This window comes from Physeter macrocephalus, chromosome 20 (genome assembly GCF_002837175.3).
Source record: "Physeter macrocephalus isolate SW-GA chromosome 20, ASM283717v5, whole genome shotgun sequence".
In the NCBI taxonomy this organism is placed as follows: domain Eukaryota; kingdom Metazoa; phylum Chordata; class Mammalia; order Artiodactyla; family Physeteridae; genus Physeter; species Physeter macrocephalus.
The window spans coordinates 39,435,793-39,458,050 of record NC_041233.1 but is presented as its reverse complement, the minus strand read 5'-3'; the positions used below and the strand labels follow the sequence as shown (position 1 = coordinate 39,458,050).

The 22,258-nt window shown below is 44.2% G+C and overlaps 1 protein-coding gene and 1 pseudogene across 11 annotated transcripts in view; both read left to right on the top strand.

Moving 5' to 3' along the window:
* Nucleotides 1-22,258, top strand: part of ZNF485 (zinc finger protein 485) — a 586,403-nt gene that overhangs the window by 100,181 nt on the left and 463,964 nt on the right. The window contains exon 6 of one of the 11 annotated variants that reach the window (XR_008616210.1): nt 13,676-13,754. The exons of the other annotated variants lie outside the window; for them this stretch is intronic. The gene's annotated coding sequence lies outside the window, so the exon portion shown is untranslated. Of the gene's footprint in view, nt 1-13,675; nt 13,755-22,258 lie in introns of those variants that run through there. 11 annotated transcript variants of the gene reach the window in all.
* On the top strand, nt 20,062-20,986 carry LOC102980722 (heterogeneous nuclear ribonucleoprotein A1-like; annotated as a pseudogene).

Below are 22,258 nucleotides of genomic sequence, written 5' to 3'. Positions count from 1 at the left end.
ATTTCTGTGCATTAATTTTGTATCTTGCAACTTTACCAGATTCATTGATTAGCTCTAGTAGTTTTCTGGTGGCGTCTTTAGTATTCTCTGTGTATAGTATCATGTCATCTGCAAACAGTGACAGTTTTACTTATTCTTTTCTAATTTGTATTCCTTTCATTTCCTTTGCTTCTCTGATAGCTGTGGCTAGGACTTCCAAAACTATGTTGAATAATAGTGGTGAGAGTGGACATCTTTGTCTTGTTACTGATCTTAGAGGAAATGCTATTCAGTTTTTCACCATTGAGAATGATGTTTGCTGTGTGCTTGTTGTATATGGCCTTTATTATCTTGAGGTAGTTTCCCTCTATGCCCACTTTCTGGAGAGTTTTTATCATAAATGGGTGTTGAACTTTGTCAAAAGCTTTTTCTGCATCTATTGAGGTGATCATATGGTTTTTCTTTTTCAATTTGTTAATATGGTGTATCACACTGATTGATTTGTGTATATTGAAGAATCCTTGCATCCCTGGGAAAAATCCCACTTGATCATGGTGTATGATCCTTTTAATGTGTTGTTGGAGTTCTGTTTGCTAGTATTTTGTTGAAGATTTTTGCATCTATATTCGTCAGTGATATTGGTCTGTAATTTTCTTTTTTTGTAGTATCTTTGTCTGGTTTTGGTATCAGGGTGATGGTGGCCTCATAGAATGAGTTTGGGAGTGTTCCTTCCTGTGCAATTTTTTGGAAGAGTTTGAGAAGGGTAGGTGTTAGTTCTTCTCTAAATGTTTGATAGAATTCACCTGTGAAGCCATCTGGTCCTGGACTTTGTTTGTTGGAAGATTTTTAATCACAGTTTCAATTTCATTACTTGTGATGGGTCTGTTTACATTTTCGATTTCTTCCTGGTTCAGTCTTGGAAGGTTACACCTTTCTAAGAATATGTCCATTTCTTCCAGGTTGTCCATTTTATTGGCATAGAGTTGCTTGTAGTAATCTCTTAGGATGCTTTGTATTTCTGCGGTGTCTGTTATTACTTCTCCTTTTTCATTTCTACTTTAATTGATTTGAGTACTCTCCCTCTTTTTCTTGATGAGTCTGGCTAATGGTTTATCAATTTTGCTTATCTTCTCAAAGAACCAGCTTTTAGTTTTGTTGATCTTTGCCATTGTTTTCTTTGTTTCTATTTCATTTATTTCTGCTCTGATCTTTACGATTTCTTTCCTTCTGCTAACTTTGGGTTTTGTTTCTTCTTTTTTCTCTAGTTCCTTTAGGTGTAAGGTTAGACTGTTTATTTGAGATGTTTCTTGTTTCTAGAGGTAGGTTTGTATAGCTGTAAACGTCCCTCTTAAAACTGCTTTTGCTCCATCCCATAGGTTTTGGATCAACGTGTTTCACTGTCATTTGTCTGTAGGTATTTTTTGATTTCCTCTTTGATTTCTTCAGTGATCTCTTGGTTATTTAGTAACATATTGTTTAGCCTCCATGTGTTTGTGTTTTTTACGTTTTTTTCCCTGTAATTGATTTCTAATCTCATACTGTTGTGGTCAGAAAAGATGCCTGATATGATTTCAATTTTCCTAAATTTACTGAGGCTTGATTTGTGACCCAAGATCTGGTATCCTGGAGAATGTCTCGTGCACCCTTGAGAAGAAAGTGTAATCTGCTGTTATTGGATGGAATGTCCTATAAATATCAATTAAATCTATCTGGTCTTTTGTGTCATTTAAAGCTTCTGTTTCCTTATTTATTTTCATTTTGGATGATCTGTCCGTTGGTGTAAGTGAGGTGTTGAAATCCCCCACTATTATTGTGTTATTGTCGATTTCCTCTTTTATAGCTGTTAGCAGTTACCTTATGTATTGAGGTGCTCCTATGTTGGGTGCATAAACATTTATAATTGTTATATCTTCTTCCTCGATTGATCCCTTGATCATTATGTAGTGTCCTTCCGTGTCTCTTGTAACATTCTTTATTTTAAAGTCCATTTTATCTGAGTATTGCTACTCCAGCTTTCCTTTGATTTCCGTTTGCATGGAATACCTTTTTCCATCCCCTCACTTTCAGTCTGTATGTGTCCCTAGGTCTGAAGTGGGTCTCTTGTAGCCAGCATATATATGGGTCTTGTTTTTGTATCCGTTCAACAATCTTAATTGGTTTGGGCTTGTTTTTGTTGGTCCTTTTCTTCTCTTGTGTTTCCCACTTAGAGAAGTTCCTTTAGCATTTGTTGTAGAGCTGGTTTGGTGGTGCTGAATTCTCTTAGCTTTTGCTTGTCTGTAAAGCTTTTGATTTCTCCATCAAATCTGAATGAGATCCTTGCCAGGTAGAGTAATCTTGGTTGTAGGTTCTTCCCTTTCATCACTTTAAGTATATCATGCCACTCCCTTCTGGCTTGTAGAGTTTCTGCTGAGTAATCAGCTTTTAACCTTGTGGGAGTTCATTGTATGTTATTTGTCATTTTTCCCTTGCTGCTTTCAGTAATTTTTCTTTGTCTTTAATTTTTGCCAATTTGATTACTATGTGTCTCGGCGTGTTTCTCCTTGGGTTTATCCTGTATGGGACTCTCTGCGCTTCCTGGACTTGGGTGGCTATTTCCTTTCCCGTTTTAGGGAAGTTTTCGACTATAATCTCTTCAAATATTTTCTCGGCTCCTCATCTGGTACATAGCCCTCTGCCTTTTCATCTTGTCTATCTTTCTGTTAATGTGGCTTTTGTTCCACAGGCTGCAGGATTGTAGTTCTTCTTCCTTCTTCTCTCTGCCCTCTCCCTATTACTGTCATTCTGTCTTCCAGGTCACTTATCCGTTCTTCTGCCTCAGTTATTCTGTGATTCATTCCTTCTAGTCTAGTTTCCTTTAGCATTTGTTGTAAAGCTGGTTTGGTGGTGCTGAATTCTCTTAGCTTTTGCTTGTCTCTAAAGGTTTTAATTTCTCCGTTGAATCTGAATGAGATCCTTGCTGGGTAATCTTGGTTGTAACTTTTTGCCTTTCATCACTTTAAATATGTCCTGCCACTCCCTTCTGGCTTGCAGAGTTTCTGATGAAAGATAAGATGTTAACCTTATGGGGATAGTTTCTGCTGAAAGATCAGCTGTTAACCTTATGGGGATTCCCTTGTGTGTTATTTGTTGCTTTTCCCTTGCTGCTTTTAATAGTTGTTCTTTGTATTTAATTTTTGATAGTTTGATTAACATGTGTCTTGGCGTGTTTCTCCTTGGATTTATCCTGTATGGGACTCTCTGTGCTGCCTGGACTTGATTTAACTATTTTCTTTCCCATGTTAGGGAAGTTTTCAAGTATAATCTCTTCAAATATTTTCTCAGTCCCTTTCTTTTTCTCTTCTTCTTCTCAGACCCCTATAATTCGAATGTTGGTGTGTTTAATGTTGTCCCAGAGGTCTCTGAGACTGTCCTCAGTTCTTTTCATTCTGTTTTCTTTATTCTGCTCTGCAGTAGTTATTTCCACTATTTTATCTTCTAGGTCACTTATCTGTTCCTCTGCCTCAGTTATTCTGCTATTGATTTCTTCTAGAGATTTTTTAATTTCATTTTTTTGTGTTGTTCATCATTGTTTGTTTGCTCTTTAGTTCTTCTAGGTCCTTGTTAAACGTTTCTTGTATTTTCTCCATTCTGTTTCCAAGATTTTGGATATCTTTACTGTCATTACTCTGAATTCTTTTTCAGGTAGACTGCTTATTTCCTGCTCATTTGTTTGGTCTGGTGGGTTTTTTCCTTGCTCCTTCATCTGCTGTGTGTTTCTCTGTCTTCTAATGTTGCTTCACTTACTGTGTTTTGGGTCTCCTTTTCTCAGGCTGCAGGTTCGTAGTTTTCGTTGTTTTTTGTGTCTGCCCCCGCGGTAAAGTTGGTTCAGTGGGTTGTATAGGCTTCCTGATGGAGGGGACTAGTGCCTGTGTTCTAGTGGATGAGGCTGGATCTTGTCTTTCTGGTGGGCAGGTCCGTGTCCGGTGGTGTGTTATGGGGTGTCTGTGACCTTGTTATGATTTTAGGCACCCTTTCTGCTAGTGGGAGGTTGTGTTCCTGTCTTGCTAGTTGTTTGGCATTAGGGTGTCCAGCACTCTAGCTTGCTGGTCGTTTAGTGGAGGTGGGTCTTGGCGTTGAGATGGAAATCTCTGGGAGATTTTCGCGGTTTGATATTACGTGGAGCTGGGAGGTCTCTGGCGAGCCAATGTCCTGAACTCCACTCTCCCACCTCAGAGGCACAGGCCTGACACCCAGCTGGAGCACCAAGACCCTGTCATACACACAGCTCAGAATAAAAGGGAGAAAGAGAGAAAGAGAGAGAGGGAGGGAGGGAGGGAGGAAAAATGGAAATGAAACAAAATGAAGTTATTAAAATAAATAATAAAAAATAAGTATTAAAAATTAAAAGAAAATTAAAAAGTAATAAAAAAAAAAGAACGGAGCAACCAAACCAGAAAACAAATCCACCAATGCTAACAAGTGCTAAAAACTATACTAAAAAAAAATAAATAAAACACAGCAAACAAACCGGACAAACAGAACCCTAGGACAAATGGTAAAAGCAAAGCTATACAGACAGAATCATATACAGAAGCATATACATACACACTCACAAAAAGAGAAAAAGAAAAAAAATATATATCATTGCTTCCTAAGTCCATCTCCTCAATTTAGGATGATTTCTTGTCTATTTAGGTATTCCACAGATGCAGGGTACATCAAGTTGATTGTGGAGATTTAATCCACTGCTCCTGAGGCTGCTGGGAGAAATTTTCCTCTCTCTTCTTTATTTGCACAGCTCCTGGGCTTCAGCCTTGAATTTGGACCCGCCTCTGTGTGTAGGTCGCCTGAGGGCATCAGTTCTTCTCTCAGACAGTACGGGGTTAAAGTGGCAGCTGATTCGGGGGCTCTGGGTCACCCAGTCCGTGGGGAGGGAGGGTTGTGGAATGCAGGGTGAGCCTGAGGTGGCAGAGGCCGGCGTAACGTTGCAACATCCCGAGGCGCACCGTGTGTTCTCCAGGGAAGTTGTCCCTGGATCACAGGACCCTGGCAGTGGCGGGCTGCACAGGCTCCCAGGAGGGGAGGAGTGGATAGTGACCTGTGCTTGCACACAGGCTTCTTGGTGGCTGCAGTAGCAGCCTTAGCGTTTCATGCCCATCTCTGGGGTCTGCGCTGATAGCCGTGGCTCGTGCCCATCTCTGGAGCTCGTTTAGGTGGTGCTCTGAATCCCCTCTCCTCGTACACCCCGAAACAATGGTCTCTTGACTATTAGGCAGTTCCAGACTTTTTCCTGGACTCCCTCCCGGCTAGCTGTGGTGCACTATCCCCCTTCAGGCTGTGTTCATGCAGCCGACCCCAGTCCTCTCCCTGGGATCTGACCGAAGCCCGAGCCTCAGCTCCCAGCACCCGCCCGCCCCAGCAGGTGAGCAGACAAGCCTCTCAGGCTGGTGAGTGCTGGTCAGCACCGATCCTCTGTGCGGGAATCTCTCCGCTTTGCCCTCCGCACCCCTGTTGCTGCGCCCTCCTCCGTGGTTCCGAATGTTCCCCTCTCTGGCACCCGCAGTCTCCGCCCGTGAAGGGCCTTCTAGTGTGTGGAAACCTTTCCTCCTTCACAGCTCCCTCCCACTGGTGCAGGTCCCATCCCTATTCTTTTGTCTCTGTTTTTTCTTTTTTCTTTTGCCCTACCCAGGTACGTGGAGAGTTTCTTGCCTTTTGGGAGGTGTGAGGTCTTCTGCCAGTGTTCAGTAGGTGTTCTGTAGGAGTTGTTCCACATGTAGATGTATTTCTGATGTATTTGTGAGGAGGAAGCTGATCTCCACGTCTTACTCTTCCGCCATCTTGAACGCCCCCTCCATCTTATTAATTTTTAGTTTCCCCATGACATCTAGCACAGGGCCGTGTGTGTGCGTGCGTGCATGTATGTGTGTATGTATGTAGGCATTGACTCTCTAGGCTTAGGCTTTAAAGTGTTGAAGAAAGTCAATTCTAACTCATCCGGTTATTCCAGATAAATTGGAAGGCTCTCAACATGCTTTTCTACAATGCAGCAAATATTTCCAAAAGAAAAATAATATCATTCACACTTGGGCTTTCCATTTATAATAGAGGGAGAATTTCCTATAAAGTTTAATGACGGTTGATTTCAGAAAAGGAACCTGTTGTCTTGGTAAAATTACATTAAGCCGAGAACATTTTGTTTTGATTTACTTTGAATTTAAACATCTAGAAATAAAGATGTACAGAAGCTTCATGTTCAGTCTACATTGTGGGGTGGACATAGCCCATGATTTCACTGACCTGTTATTGTTTAGTTAAAAAACACACCTTTTAGAATGTGAATCTTATTGTGTGTTCTATTCTAAAGTAGAAGAAGAGAAATGCCCCCACACAAACAAATCCCCCAGTGGGCCAAGCGGGAGGCTCTGCCTTGCCTGCCTGTGCGGCACCTGTGTTTTCCCCAGTGGTCACCCCCACCTGTCTCTGTGGGCTCAGTGGCCGCAGTGTGACCCAGCTGCAGGAGGCCCTTGCTGATGTGACTGTCCAGCCTCTGAGGAGACTGCCTGTCACTATTTGGGTGAAGTACATCATATTTTATTTCAGGGCTTGCAGGGGCCATCCCCACTTTGAGCATGTGCCCTTTTGCCTTCCTCACATTGGTTTCTCCTGTCAAAAGAATTTCTCCAATGCCTGAAAATCCCGAATTCACCTCCAGTGCACATAGCTGCTGCTCTCTGAGAGGTTTTCATGCCCACGTGAAATGTGATAATAAGATTTGAGTTTAACGGAGTCGGCTTTCTAGACGTGACTTTATCTGTGTTGATCAGCACTTAGCTCAAGCTAGCTGCCGTCAGCAAAGTCAGCACTCCTGCTCCCTCCTCCCGGGCCACCTCTCTGCTCCACTCTCTGTGCTGCCTTCCCCTCTCCCTGCAATGGAGAAGGGAGAGCATGGCCGCAGATGACCAGCCTCCTGTCATCCATGTTAGCAAATCTGGAGGAGAGAGTGTCCCTTTCCCAGGTCCCAACACAAAGCCATAGGGCAGGACTCCAGTCGGCCAGGCTGCGGCCCCGAGCTCACTGGGACACCGATCCCTGCACCCAGAGGGGCAGAAACTGCTCATGTGTCCCCAGTGGCCCATCCTCAAGGAATGCAGGTGTCCTTACCAGGAAGAGAGTAGGAAATAAAGAAAAAACAAAGAAACAAATGCACACCCTGCCAGCTATATCCTACAAAGTGTATTTCTTTCTCAGAGTCATGATATTCAACTTTTTAAAAGAACATTTTGTAACATTATTGACTTTAAAATGGGGGGCATTGAAGGTTACTAAACAGTGTCTCATTTCTCCACCTGAACAGGATTGGGCCACCACAGGCTCACTCAGGGGATCTGAATGATGGGTGCTTTTCAGGGAAGGGATCAGGGTGTGCCCCTCCATGGGGACCCTGAGATACTGTCGTGCACCCTTCGAACCCAAGCATTCTTCAGAGCAGGCTGGGACAGGAGAGGGGGAAATCCACAAGGCTTCATTTTCCGTGGTGCTCAACAAGCGAGACGTTATCGTTGCACCGTTTCAGGCCAGAGGCTTATGTAGAAGACTCCCTCTGCCCAGAGCCGTCTCCGCTTGATTCTGCTGAGAATCTGACCCTCTCTCCTGCCCCACCCCGTGCCGTGCCGTGCCGTTCACAGAGACCTGCAAGGCCTCAGCACCTGAGTTTAACGCTGAAGTCAATTGAAAAGTGCCTGCGTATTTACTTCCAAGTGTGTGTACATATGCTGCTTTTGTGTTGTGTCCATGTGTGAAAAAATGTGTGCTTTGTATGTCTTACATGTCAGGATGTGCTCTGCTTGTGTTTTTGTGGGTCAGCATTTATGTACGTTTGTCTCTGTGGTGCTTGTGCGTATCTGAGAGTATATATGAGCTGAATTAGTGTTTATGTTTAGACTGTGTTTGTGGTGTATCTGAAGAGCTGGAAGAACAACATTTCTTTATTTACATTTACTAATTTTGTCCTTAGTGTGCTTAGTTTATGAAGCTGCCAGCTGCCGTCCTTCCCTCTCCCCCCAGCCAAGCAGGAGGCAGTTTGGTCCAGCTGTCGTGCTGGAATGCATTCTGCTCTTCCTGAGCATGCTTTATTATTATTATTTTTTAAAGCTTTTGGAAGGCTTTGTGAGAGAGGTGCTAGGAGTTCATTGCAGATTATTTTTAATAACAGAATTCTAGAGGGAAATGGAAAGCTGTGTTTTATTGGCAAGCTGTCTTCTCCATCTCTAAAATAAACAAGACTCCATTTTCTACATTATTTAACGCGTCATCCTTCCCTCCCCCTTTTTTTTTAACATTTTTATTGGAGTGTAATTGCTTTACAATGGTGTGTTAGTTTCTGCTGTATAACAAAGTGAATCAGCTATATGTATACATATATCCCCATATCCCCTCCCTCTTGCGTCTCCCTCCCTCCCACCCTCCCGATCCCACCCCTCTAGGTGGTCACAAAGCATCGAGCTGATCTCCCTGTGCTATGCGGCTGTTTCCCCCAGCTATCTATTTTACATTTGTTCCCTCTCCTTTTTAATCATCCTCCAAATGGACTAATGAAATCCAAACCGACATGCATAGAGCCCTCTCTGTGAGCACATGTGTATCAGGCCCTGCACAGCTGGCCTTCACGCCCACCCAGGGCCATCCCTCCAACTTCAGACTCCCCAAGACATGCAGCTTTTTACCTTCCATGAGCGTAGTAAGAGGAATTTTGAGTAGTGCCTTGTTCTGTCTAACTACATATATAAAGCTGACAGCCAGATAGGAGTTTGTTTTCAAACGAACTTTTGTAGAAGCTGTTACTCGGAAGAGGAAGAACGTATTGTCAATCCTTTCAGGCAAATCGTCCCTCAAAATTTCCAGGATTCTAGGAACCACCGGTGAGGAGCTCAATACACCTGTTTCTCTAAGGCCTCTCTTTGTATCCTTCCCCTTCCTCTTCTTTGCTCCTCTTTCCTTCTTCTGTTTTCTCTGTTGATCATAAAAGTGTTAAGCACATTCCTTGTACCAGGACAAATTCATGAGGCCAGATCACACAGTTGGAGAGCTTGTAAATCACCCACGCTAGTAACCCTTAAAATTGTTGAGTGTCTGGGTTCCAAGAACAGTGCAAGGTGCTGAGGGACTGTTGCTGCCTTTGAGGAGCTAGCGGTCTCCAAGGGAAGGTGACATGTCCACAGATGACTGTAAGAGAGTCTGAGGATGTGCCAGGGAACCAGTTTGCAGGGAGTTTCCCCTGGCTGAGGCTTAGGCACAGCTTCCTGGAGAAGATGGATTTTAAGCTGTCCTTGAAGGTTGGGTGGGATTTTGACAAAATCCTCAGGGAAAGAGAAGGGCAATGGTGGTGCATGGTGTGACCAAAGCGCAGGGTCAAGCAGTTCCAGTGTGGGTCATGTTTCAAGCTACCTGGACAGAAGGGACCAGCAGGAAGTAGATGAGAAAAATGGGCTAAGCCACATCCAGAAGGTCCTGAGGGCAAGAAGCAGGGGTTTGGACGTTGTCATTAAAATATCTTGAGCAGGCAGGGATGCAGGCTGAACTTTGTGCTAATGGAAGAAATAATACACCACTTTATTATTTTTTATTATTTTAAAATTATTATTATTATTATTACTATTTTTGGCTGCGCTGCGTGGCTTGTGGGATCTTAGTTCCCCCACCAGGGATAGAACCCATGCCCCCTGCAGTGAAAGTGCAGAGTCCTAACCACTGGACCACCAGGGAATTCCTATTTTTTTTTTTTTTTTTTTTTTTTGCGGTACGCAGGCTTCTCTGTTGTGGCCTCTCCTGTTGCGGAGCACAGGCTCCGGACGTGCAGGCTCAGTGGCCATGGCTCACGGGCCCAGCCGCTCCGCGGCATGTGGGATCCTCCCAGACCGGGGCACGAACCCGCGTCCCCTGCATCGGCAGGCGGACCCTCAACCACTGCGCCACCAGGGAAGCCCCTTATTTTTTTTTTTTTTAATAATGTGCTCTGTGGCTAATTACCATTCTACTTATTTAACCAGGTTTTCCTTTGACAACTGAGTCACTTTCTAAATATCCGGAACTTAATGGAAATGACTTAACCCTTTAAGGTTAGCATATTTTGGCCTCACTAGAGTCTTAGAGAAAGAGAGAGAGGAAAAAAAATGGTGTCAACAAATTTGCTCACCATAAATAAGTTAACCATGGACACACCACTTTATATAGTAACTAGAAGGCAGTGAGGAGAAAGTCAGGAGCACACCACCAGCACATTGCTGCTAGTTTACAAAGCCTAGGATTATGCCCAGGTGTATATTCAGTTCAGTGACTTACTTAACTTTAAATTAAATATTTTTAGTAATATTAATATTAGAGATATTATCTAATCCTTTTTTGCCTCTACTAACAATTTTTTTGGGGGGCTATATTTGTACTTTAAGCTTCTTTTCTCCCCCTTTTGATGGGTGGGACAATTCTTTGGTTTAAAAAAAGTAAGATGAGCAGTTTGTTTCTTCTTTTAAAATATGAATTTGAACTTCTGTGTTGGAGCTCCTGCAACATCTGACACTGTAGGAAGTTACCGTTTATCTAATGTAGATGTGTGTTGCTGACATGGGGTGTGCATGGAGGAGGGGAAGATGAAACACAGATGGTGTGTGTTTGCAGGTGAATCCACCTACCTCCCCACCTGCGCACATCTTTAGCTTTCATCCACTTTTTGAGCTGGAGCCTTCCAGCGCTCCCCGAAATCACTTTCGCTGCTTCAGGCATGATATATCACTTCCTTGTAATGTGTATGTGGACTGTGCTGTAGAATAACTAGTTGCAGTTGGTAATGCCCCAGGAAAGAATGATTCTTTCATGAAAACACGTGCAGAATCCCTCTGTCCCTACTGGGGACGAGGGCAGTGTTTGAGCTCTGACACTGCCACCCGTGGGCTGGGGTCCTGGAGAGCTGGTTGCTCTCCACCGGTGGCAGGTTTGCTGGCACCTTTCCAGAGTAGATCCAGGGTGGGGCAGTATTTTTTGCCAAGGCCTCATCTTCCAGGGCAGAAAAGGGAGGGTGGTCCAGGTGTGACTGTACTTGCGTGTTGGGACAGGGAGGCTGGCAGCAGTTCTTGGCGTGGTAGGTGGTTCCGCCAGCACTTTGATGGCATCCCTCGCTTTTCTGGTGTTCCTCAGCTCTCCTTGCTTTTTTCCCCTAATGACCTGGGCAAGGGGAATGGAGAGACTTCTTTCAACCCTTCCCTGGCCTGATGCCCTCAGCCATTCTGAGCTGAGAAAAGTAGGCATCTTCAGCAATCCTGAAGCAATCTCGAGGAGGAAGAAAGAGGAGCCTTGGGTAGAACTAGGACCAGTGTCTGGAACAACAGGCCTCCCGGAAGCAAGTCTTGTGGTCCTGCTAAGAATGGGAGCCTCAGGTCTTTGTACGCTGAGGAGCTCGCGGGGGCGGAGACTGAAGCGTGGAAATGTTGCGGAGGAGTCTTGGGGGCTTGGCCACGGGGTCTGAGTCTTTCATCCTAAGGCCCTGAGGTCTATCCAGCTTAATGGTGGCACTTCTGAGTTCAGCTTTTATCTACATTCTCCCTGAAGGAAGACGCGAGGCCTCAGAATCCCTGATGGCCCAACATCAATCCCACCCGGAGCCCTGGGCCCCTGATTCCCACAGGTGACTCATCTGCGGCAACCTGCTTCATGTGCTGGAGTCATCTCCTGCCTTCCACCCAGGCCATATCTGTGCCTTCACACGGCTTTTGACCGCTCTTTCTCTCTTGGGACCTGTTATACTTCCCAGTGCCTGATCTAGATCCCAGCCTGATCCCAGATCAGCTTCTGGTCCCAAACATTTCAGCCCAAACTCTTTATTTATTTATTTATTTTTAACATCTTTATTGGCGTATAATTGCTTTACTATGTTGTGTTAATTTCTGCTGTACAACAAAGTGAATCAGCTGTATGTATACATATATCCGCATATCCCTTCCCTCTTGTGTCTCCTTTTCACCCTCCCTATCCCACTCCTCTAGGTGGTCACAAAGCACCCAGCTGATCTCTCTGTGCCCAAGCTCTTAATTTGTTTGTACTTTCTGAGAACCTACCGTGTACCAGCTTCTGGGCTCTGTGTTATGAGAGAGTCAAAAGAGAATGAGACTAGCTATGACCTGAGGCTGGTTCAGCCCTGAGTAATCTCTCTTCCATCTTGTCCTTAAAATACACATGAGAGTACAGAAAATGACCAAAAACAACACAAAAAACCTCACAGGAACACCATCAACAATTGCTAGCCTTGGGAGGGATTTCCATTATCTTCAGCAACAATGAGACAGATTCAGAAGCACAATTGATGACATTTTCATTGTTAGTGGCTCAGTTGGCCAGAGGTGAGAAGAGGCCTTGGTGACCCCTTTCTCCCCAAGGTCTGAAGAAGTCCTTGAACCCAGCGGACTATTGAATAGCACCCTGCCCCCTCTCCACCTCCCTGCCCATTGCAATCTGGGGGAGATAAAAGGGAGGGCATGTCACAACAATCGTGAAAGGTGTGGTTTTCACAGGTACAATGCTGCTGGTTGGGGCTGAGGGAGCAAGAGAGCCATTTCATCTTCTGTGCATTGAACTTGGTGGAAGAAAATTAAGCCCCTCCGCATACTTACTAGGGCATAAGTATGTGGGAGAGCTTGACCATCCTCAGCCCACCAAGTGAGTGCCTGACACCAAGGTACTGCCATGTGGACGGGATGTGAACCAACTTTGCCTTCCAACTTTAGCTCTCCAGGGAACGAGGGGATCAGAGGATGGGCAAAAATGGTAAAATTGTGCTGCATGTCTTCTGTCAACAAGGTCTTGTGGAAGATGAATATACAACAACCAAAAAAATCAAACCACTAGAGAACCAATAAAAAAGTTCTGAACTGAATACACTGACTACATTTGAAAAACACAACTTTTAAAAAATTATTTTTAGGAGGAAATGAAAAGTAATTTAAAGATCTGTATTTCATGTTCTTAGTGAGTTATAAGAATATATGAAATTATTAGAAGAGATCAGGCTGATCACAGCAGAGCAACCTGAGATCTGAGCTCAGATGAAAAGGACAACTGTGATATTAGGAAAAGCCTTCCAAAAAGCATACAACAGTAGAGCTAAAATCTCTATCAGTGGCAGTAAAGGGAAGAACTGAACCAGCAGAAAAATGCTATAATGTTGAGGGCAAACTTAAGTTCCTTTTCTAGAATTCACTGAAAAAGGACAAAGAGATGAAAATAATAATAAGAAATACAATAGTTACAAGAGCCTAATAAAAGCACATCAACCTTTGAATTGTATGGCTATTGTGAGGAAGAAATATAAACAAGTCAGAAGAAGCAATAATCAAAGATACAATGTTTGAAAAATTTTCTGAGCTGGGAAAAAATATACTTCATTCATAGACAATAATCAATAATGACATTTGAGGTAAACTTGCTCAAAAACAAACATAGATATACTCTATTAATTTAATCAGTGATTTAAAAATAGATATAAAAGCATTCAATCTGAGCGTACATGTTTCTCAGAAAGGAACAAAACACCAGTCCGGATAATGTTAGATTATTCATTAACAGCAGGAAATTAGAAGACAATGGAACATCTTTTAAGTTTTCAGAGAAATCATGTTTATTACCGTCAATTTGAATTTTATATGTTAAGAAAATAAAACATTTTTATATGCAGGGGCTCTGAAAGTATGCTAAACCTTAAACTGTTGTAACTGTGAGAAGAATCAAATGGAAGAACTCTGGGATGGAGAGGTCAATTGATAAATGTCTGCATGTTGTCAATTTGGATGAAAATGCCAGAAATCAGAATGAAGACTAAAGATACATAATAAAAACTGTCACTTGGTCACAATGGTCTGGCTCTTTTTTTTTTTTTTTAATAAAGGCTTTTAATTATTTTATTTTATTTTAAAGATTTATTTATTTATTTTTGGCTGCGTTGAGTCTTCGTTGCTGCACGTGGGCTTTCTCTAGTTGTGGTGAGCGGGGGCTACTCTTCATTGTGGTGCGCGGGCTTCTCACTGCAGTGGCTTCTCTTATTGTGGAGCACGGGCTCTAGGCGCGCAGGCTTCAATAGCAGCGGCTCGCAAGCTCTAGAGCACAGGCTCAGTAGTTGCGGTGCACAGGCTTAGTTGCTCCACGGCCTTGGGATCTTCCCGGCCCAGGGCTTGAACCCGTGTCCCCTGCATTGGCAGGTGGATTCTTAACCACTGTGCCACCAGGGAAGTTCTGGCCTGGCTCTTGAATTCCTGATGGATGCGTGGAAACTGAGCAGGGTCTCTGAGCTGGCATGATTTAGAAGCCAGGGATGAAGACAGAGAGAATTCCTGCTTTTATGAGGTCCATATTCTAAAGAATGCACTAGAAATTGATAAGCTGATTTTCAAATTGTGATGACATCACAAAGAAAATAACACAAGGTTATTAATGGGGAGGAATGGGTGAGTGGAAGGCTACTTGGTGAGGAATATTCAGGTTCTGTTTTGGATATGCTAACCTGGAAAACCCAACCACGCAGTTGGATATGTCTGGAGCTTGGGGGAGAGGTATGAGCTACTAATATCGCTTTGGGTGTCATTAGCCTGTGGATGATATTTTAAGCTGTGGGATTTGAAGAGGACCTGGGCCTGAACCCTACATCAATCCAGTGTTTAGAGAAGGGAGAGGAGGAGGGCCTAGCAAGGAGGCTGAGAAGGGGCAAGGAGTTTGGGAGGAGAGAAATCAATAAAATTTTTTCAGTTGGAAATGTATTTGGCTACTAGTAACAAAGACCAAACTTAATAATGGGTAAGTCAATTGGAAGTGTGTTTCCCCACTGCCATGTGAAAAGTTAGATGTGTGCCAGGGAAAACATGGTGGCTCCACAGATATCGGCGACACAGTCGTCCTCTAAGTTTTGTCAACCTGAGCCTGCACCTTCATCGTCAGGAGTCTGTGATGGCTGCTGGAACTCCAGCCGTCACATCTGTATCCTCACACCTAGAAAGAGGAAAGACGAGAACAAGAGAGACAGGCCACTTGTCAGGCTCCCTTCTAACCTGCTTTCCTAGAAGTTCTACTCACAACTTCGACTTATATCTCCTTGGCTACCCCTGTCTCAAGGGAGGCTTTCAGTTTTTCTGAATACAGTTCCAGATACAAATACAATTTTTCTTACTCTTAATATCCTCATCTGCAAAAATAGGGAATTCTCCATTTATTGTGTTTCATTATTCATGGGTGCATTCATTTATTCATGAACCATATCAAGCATCATGGCTGAACATACTGCTTAATGCACCTGGGCCTGGTGATGGGGGCTGTGTCTCTGTTCCTGATCACTGCTGAGCACTGACCATATGATGGGCTGTGTACAAAATGCTCCCTGTAGAGTAACACTCACCATTACTCCATGGGTTGCTTTTGTCCCCACTTGCTGTGTGAAGACAGCAGCGAGCCTGCAGGGGGTGAGCTCAGTGGTGATGTCACTCTGTGCAGTGACAGGAGGTGTGCAGCTCAGTGTCGTCCCCACCTGTGGGGCCTGTGAAGTGAGCCTGCCTTCTGCAGACCCTGCAGACTTGCTGACATCGGGACAGCTCCGAGCAGCGTGCAGGAAGTGTCAGAACAATGAATCCCTGCAGCCTGGAGGTCTGGGCACGCCCCCAGAGATTTCCCTTGTGTGTTCTGGAATGTTTAGTGTGGTTGACCTTGCCAGTGATTTATGAAATAGCTTAAAAATAGTTTTTACCTAGAGATAAAATATGGCCCTGATTCTTGTGCGTACAATAACCATTGTACTTGTTGATGACTTCAGCTGTAGTTGTTTGAAATCGGTATTATATTCACCCAGAACACTTAATAAAATAGTTTCCCCAGCAAGCACCTAGCTTCTGAGAAGAATTTCCTCTGGTGGTACAAGAAAACCATTCATGTCTTACCCTTAAGAGGTGATGGTTAAAATTATCCTGATTACGAAGAAATTATTTGTCCAGGAAGGAAAGCTTGCTGTCTCTATTGTGTAGATATGCACGTTTTTCTGAGTCTGACCTTACTCAGCTCTGGCAGCAAGGATCACTGGCCCATCTGCTCCGGGACGCCCCCTGATGTGGCCAATGTGAGGCTCCCCCTCCCCATGCTGCCCTCCACCCGAATCAGGCTTAATCTGTTTCTGCCCTTGACCTTAATATTCCTAATTCTTTTCCTCAACATATAGAAGGCCACCTGATTTATGGTGTTTGAATTTCTGTTTCTTATTCATCGGCATTTCCTTTTAAGTCCCAAACCTCCTCAATTTTTGCATTATCAGCAGGCAGAAAGGTGGCAGCCTCTAATGCCAACTCTATTCTGCGTATTAGAGTGGGGTCAGGTGAGTCCCTTCTTGCCTGTCAGATGGACACTCTGAGAGACACTCCATGGGGAGATCCCTTTGCTCTCTGCGCAGAATCAGTCTCGAGACTCGGAGAGAGAAACTGCCCATGGTGCGGGAGGTCATGTGAGGCCGACACTCAAAGGCAAAGCTAAGTCAGGGGCCAGTTTGTTTCCACGGACTCATTAGAAAGCATGGGCAATGGAGCCAGACAGAACTGGACTCTAGATTCTAACCCTGCCAATCACTGGCCTGTGACCCCGGGCAGGTCACCTAACCTCTCCAGCTGTGTCTTCCTTCCTTCCTCCCTTCCATCCTTCTTTCCTTCCTTTTTAAAAATAGACTTTCTCTTTCAGAGTAGTTTTAGGCTCACAGCACAATTGAGAAGGAGGTTCAGAGATTTCCCTTATATCCCACCTACCACACACATGCACAGCCTCTCTTACTATCAACATTCCCCACTAGAGCGGTACATTTATGGTAATTGATGAACCTACATTGACATATCCTTATTACCCAAGGTCCATAGTTTACAGTAGGGTTCACTCTTGGTGTTGTACGTTTTATGGGTTTGGACAAACGTCTAATGACATGTATCCATCATTATAGTATCATTCACAGTATTTTCACTGCCCTAAAAATCCTCTGTGCTCTATCTATCCGTCCCTCTCCCCTCACCTGGCAACTGCTGATCTGTTTACTATCTCTGTAGTTTTGCCTATTCCAGAATGTTATGTAGTTGGAATCCTATAGTATATAGCCTTTTTAGATTGGTTTCTTTCATTTAGTAATAGTCATTTAAGGTTCCTCCATGTCTGGATAGCTCATTGCTTTTTAGCACTGAATAATATTCCATCATCTGGACGTACCATAGCTTGTTTATCCATTCACCCACCGAAGGGCATCTTGGTTGCTTCCAGGTTTTGGCAGTTATAAACAAAGCTGTTATAAACATCTGTGTGTAGGTTTTCAAGTGTCCGTGTCTTTATCAGCAGCATCATGGGGATTTTGGAAGCATTAAGCTGGACAAGACACAGACAGCCCCTAGTACACTGCTAGGTACCACATGTGCTCTGAGTCCCTGTTCTTGATTACTGCTGTTATTGCTCCCTCTCCTGTACTAATGACAAACAGACTGATGAAGACACTGTAGACAGGGGCTTACCTGGTGGCGCAGTGGTTGAGAGTCCGCCTGCCGATGCAGGGGACACGGGTTCGTGCCCCAGTCCGGGAAGATCCCACATGCCGCGGAGTGGCTGGGCCCGTGAGCCATGGCCGCTGAGCCTGCGCGTCCGGAGCCTGTGCTCTGCAACGGGAGAGGCCACAGCAGTGACAGGCCCGCGTACCGCAAAAAAAAAAAAAAAAAAAAAAGACAACTGTAGACAGTCTTTAAGGTTTCATTTACTGGGATGGGAGGGAGAGGGAGTTTGACATAACAGGACTTTCCAAAGAAAAAGAACAAAAAGTAACTGTGTTACTCAGGGAAAGAGAATGCCTCTCAGGAACTGAACAATGTGTGCTTTCAAGGATTACAAGAGTATGGAAGGAAGGGGGACAGGCCACAAATATATTCAATTCATGGACCTAACAGAGGGGGCAAGGATGTTATCCACTCCTGGGGCACCTGTGTACCATTGAGACTCTCAAAGTTCTGAAGCACGAGTCCTGTAAACTACAATCAAGGAAAAAATGACAGTCAAAACAAACTTCACAGCATGGAAAAGGGGTGTGAGAGCTCCGAAGCTTAGGGCTGGGGTGGCCTTAAAGTGGCCTGCACAGCTGACAGCTTACAGCCTTCTGCCAGTGCGGACCCCTGTCCCTGCACATCTGTGGGGAGTGCAGTGTGGTGAGGAAGGCCTGGGCCTTCTAGTTAGGTAGATGTGAATGAGTTCCAGTCCTGGCTCTGCTGTGTGGCTTTGGGGAAGTTATATAACCTGTCTGATCCTCAGCTGAGAGATGGCATTATAATACCTACGTGTGGAGTTGTGGTAGGGGTCAAGTGAAGTAATATTTATGAAGTACTTTGAAAAGTGTGTAGTCATTGTAGATAGTTGTTTTTATAGCAGGCCATCTGGAAAGCAGAATTGGCCTGGACATTGCTCGTTGTGGGGAACCATTGTCTGAGGTAACCCAGTCCCACTGTTACAAATGTGTCCTTAGCCTAAGTTGAAATCAGTTCTCATGTACACGTAGAACATGGGATGAGAACATGTCCAATTCCTGTTGTGTGAAATATTTTGAGATGTTTGACACTGATGACAGCTTCTTTCTCTACCTCGACCATGCCTTCTCCTGGATAAAGTGTCCTCAGTGCCTCCACGCATCCCTCTATGTCACTTGTCAAGCCTGAGATCAAGATCTGGAATTTGACAGATGAAAGCACAGTTACTTATTCAAAGCAGAAATATGATAGTGGCAATTGTATCTTTTTTTTTTTTAAAGAATCAATTTTATTTATTTATTTATTTTTGGTTGCGTTGGGTCTTCGTTGCTGCATGAGGGCTCTCTCTAATTGCGGAGAGCGGGGGCTACTTTTTGTTGTGGTGCCTGGGCTTCTCATTGTGGTGGCTTCTCTTGTTGCGGAGCACGGGCTCTAGGTGCACGGGCTTCAGTAGTTGTGGCACGCGGGCTCAGTAGTTGTGGCTCACGGGCTCTAGAGCGCAGGCTCAGCAGTTGTGGCGCACGGACTTAGTTGCTCCGCAGCATGTGGGATCTTCTGGGCCAGGTATCGAACCTGTGTTCCCTGCATTGGCAGGCAGATTCTTAACCACTCTGCCACCAGGGAAGCCCTATTGGCTAACTTTGTTTCATTGATACCCTCATCTACTCACCCTGAGAGACACAGAAAATATGGCAGATGGTGCTTAAGACCATTTTCAAAGCTAAAAATCCACATGTTCAAGTTACCATGGAAGCTTGAGAATGCCTGGTGTACACAGAAGTCCTGATGGGTTCATTTGGGGAAATGGTTGTTGTCAAACAGGGTCAGGCCAGATGAAGCTGGATCTTGAACAGGGCTTACAGGACTGAGACATATAGTGATAGGATGGAGAGTGGCATGGAAGGGGTAGAGGGTGTGGGATTGGGATAAAACCTGTGAGTTGCCTTCCAGTGAGTGAAGAGTGGGCTAATGGCAGGGTGACACAAAGGTCAGATACCCAAGCAGCCCCCTTCTAAAGTATGTTGGCAAGGGGCCCCTATTGAGCAACCCAAGAACAAACAGACATATAAACAGCATCGTGAAAGGCTACACAGCAGTGTCTGAGCTGTCACCAAATCCAGTCTGCTCACTAAACACGTGGGGGGAAATGGGCAAGTCTCCTGTCCTCTACTAAAGATTTAAAGTACAAGCAGACCCAAGGTCAATAAACTGATGCCATCAGGGTGGGAGCAGGAGGGGGAAATGGAGGAAAGAAGCGAAAGTGAAGCATGATTTAGTAATTCTGGAAAGAACAGTGCTGCATATAACAAGAAGTTATTTCAGTGGGAGGTGAAAAGAAAACAAAAATCTCAAAATCGGAGAGGGAGGCTGATAGGGGAAAATGAGAAAAGAAACAAAAGTGGAAGAATGATTTAATGAGTTCTGGGAAGAAAGCGTGTAACTGAATTGAGGGTCTGATTGATGGGATGGGTTTTAGAAAGAAAACAGAATCTTGCTTTCTGCCTATGGATGCTGCTGTGTAAGCATCGTTGACATCTCCCCCTCCACAGCCGTCATGTCTAAGTCAGAGTCTCCCAAAGAGCCCAAACAGCTGCAGAAGCTCTTCATCGGGGGTTTGAGCTTTGAAACAACCGATGACAGTCTGCGGAGCCATTGTGAGCAATGGGGAACGCTCACAGTTTGTGTGGTAATGAGGGATCCAAACACCAAGTGCTCCAGAGGCTTCGGGGTTGTCACATATGCCACTGTGGAGGAGGTGGATGCAACCATGCAACCATGAAGGCAAGGTGGGTGGAAGAGTTGGGGAACCAAAGAGGGCCGTCTCAAGAGAAGATTCTCAAAGACCTTGTGCCCACTTAACTGTGAAAAAGATTTTTGTTGGTGGCATTAAAGGAGACACTGAAGAACATCACCTAAGAGATTATTTTGAACAGTATGGGAAAATTGAAGTGATTGAAATCATAACTGACCAAGGCAGTGGTAAAAAGAGAGGCTTTGCTTTAGTAACCTTTGATGACCGTGACTCTGTAGACAAGACTGTCATTCAGAAATAGCACACTGTGAATGGCCACAACTGTGAAGTAAGGAAAGTCCTATCTCAGCAAGATATGGCTAGTGCTTCTTCCAGCCAAAGAGGTCGAAGTGGTTCTGGAAACTTTGGTGGTGGTCGTGGAGGAAACTTCAGTGGTCGAGCTGGCTTTAGTGGCAGCCGCGGTGGTGGTGGCTGTGCTGGCAGTGGGGATGGCTATAATGGATTCGGTAATGATGGAAGCAATTTTGGAGGTGGTGGAAGCTACAGTGATTTTGGCAATTGCAACAATCAAGCTTTAAGTTTTGGACCCATGAAAGGAGGAAACTTTGGAGGCAGAAGTTCTGGCCCCTGTGGTAGTGGAGGCCAATACTTTGCCAAACCACGAAACCAAGGTAGCTGTGGTGGTTCCAGCAGTAGCAGTAGCTATGGCAGTGGCAGGAGGTTGTAATTACTGCCAGGAAACAAAGCTTAGCAGCAGAGGAGAGCCAGAGAAGTGACAGGGAAGCTACAGGCTACAAAAGATTAGCGAACTCAGCCAAGCACAGTGGTGGCAGGGCCTAGCTGCTACCAAGAAGACATGTTTTAGACAATACTCATGTGTATGGGCAAAAACCCCTTGAGGACTGTATTTGTGACTAATTGTATAACAGGTTATTTTAGTTTCTGTTCTGTAGAAAGTGTAAAGCATTTCAAAAAAGAGGTTTTTTTTTGTTGTTTTTTTTTTTAACATCTTGGAGTATAATTGCTTTACAATGGTGTGTTAGTTTCTGCTTTATAACAAAGTGCATCAGCTATACATATACATATCCAACAAAGGGTTTTAATCTAGATTTTTTTTTTTGCACCCATGCTGTTGATTGCTAAATGTAGTAGTCTGATCATGACACTGAATAATGTGTCTTTTTAAAAAAATGTGCTGCGTAATGTTAGTCTACTCTGAAGCCATTTTGGTAAACTACCCCAACAGTGTGAAGTTAGAATTCCTTCAGGGTGATGCCAGGTTCCATTCAAAATTTATTTACAACCTGCTTTGGTGGAGAAGCTATTGTCTTCAGAAACCTTGGTGTAGCTGAACTGATAGTTACTGTGTTGTGACCTGGAGTTCACCGTGAAAAGGGTCACCCAAGCAAAGTCATGGAGTTTTTTGGTTATTAATGTGATTGTTGGCACATCCTATGCAATATATCTAAATTGAATTATGGTACCAGATAAAATTATAGATGGGAATGAAGCTTGTGTATCATCCATTATCATGTGTAATCAATAAACGATTTAATACCCTCTTAAAAAAAAAGAAAGAAAACAGAATCTTAAGGGAAGTTGGGAATGTCTGAAATGGTTCCTGGTTCATTCGTTTTCAATTAAAATTTTATGTGTAAAATTATGATCAGCCATTGCCGACGGGACGTGTAGCATCTCTGTTGATATTGTTTGCCGCTCCGTGGGTTTACAAGGATAATAGAATTCAAAGTTGCCATTTGTCCCCCAGTAGGAAAGCCTGGAAGTGATTAGGAAGAACCTTTCTTTGGTTGCTCCGAGTTGTAGCTAAGAGAGAGAAGAAAAGAACGAGGAAAATAGGTGCATGTTGCCTATGGGCTGGAATCCCAGCAGTTCTACTGGCGTGAGTTCAACTCTGCCCATAGAGGCAGAGCTCCACGGGGGAAGACGGAGTGGACGATAAAGGTGATAGCTGACTGAGGAGGCAAAAAACAGTCGGGGA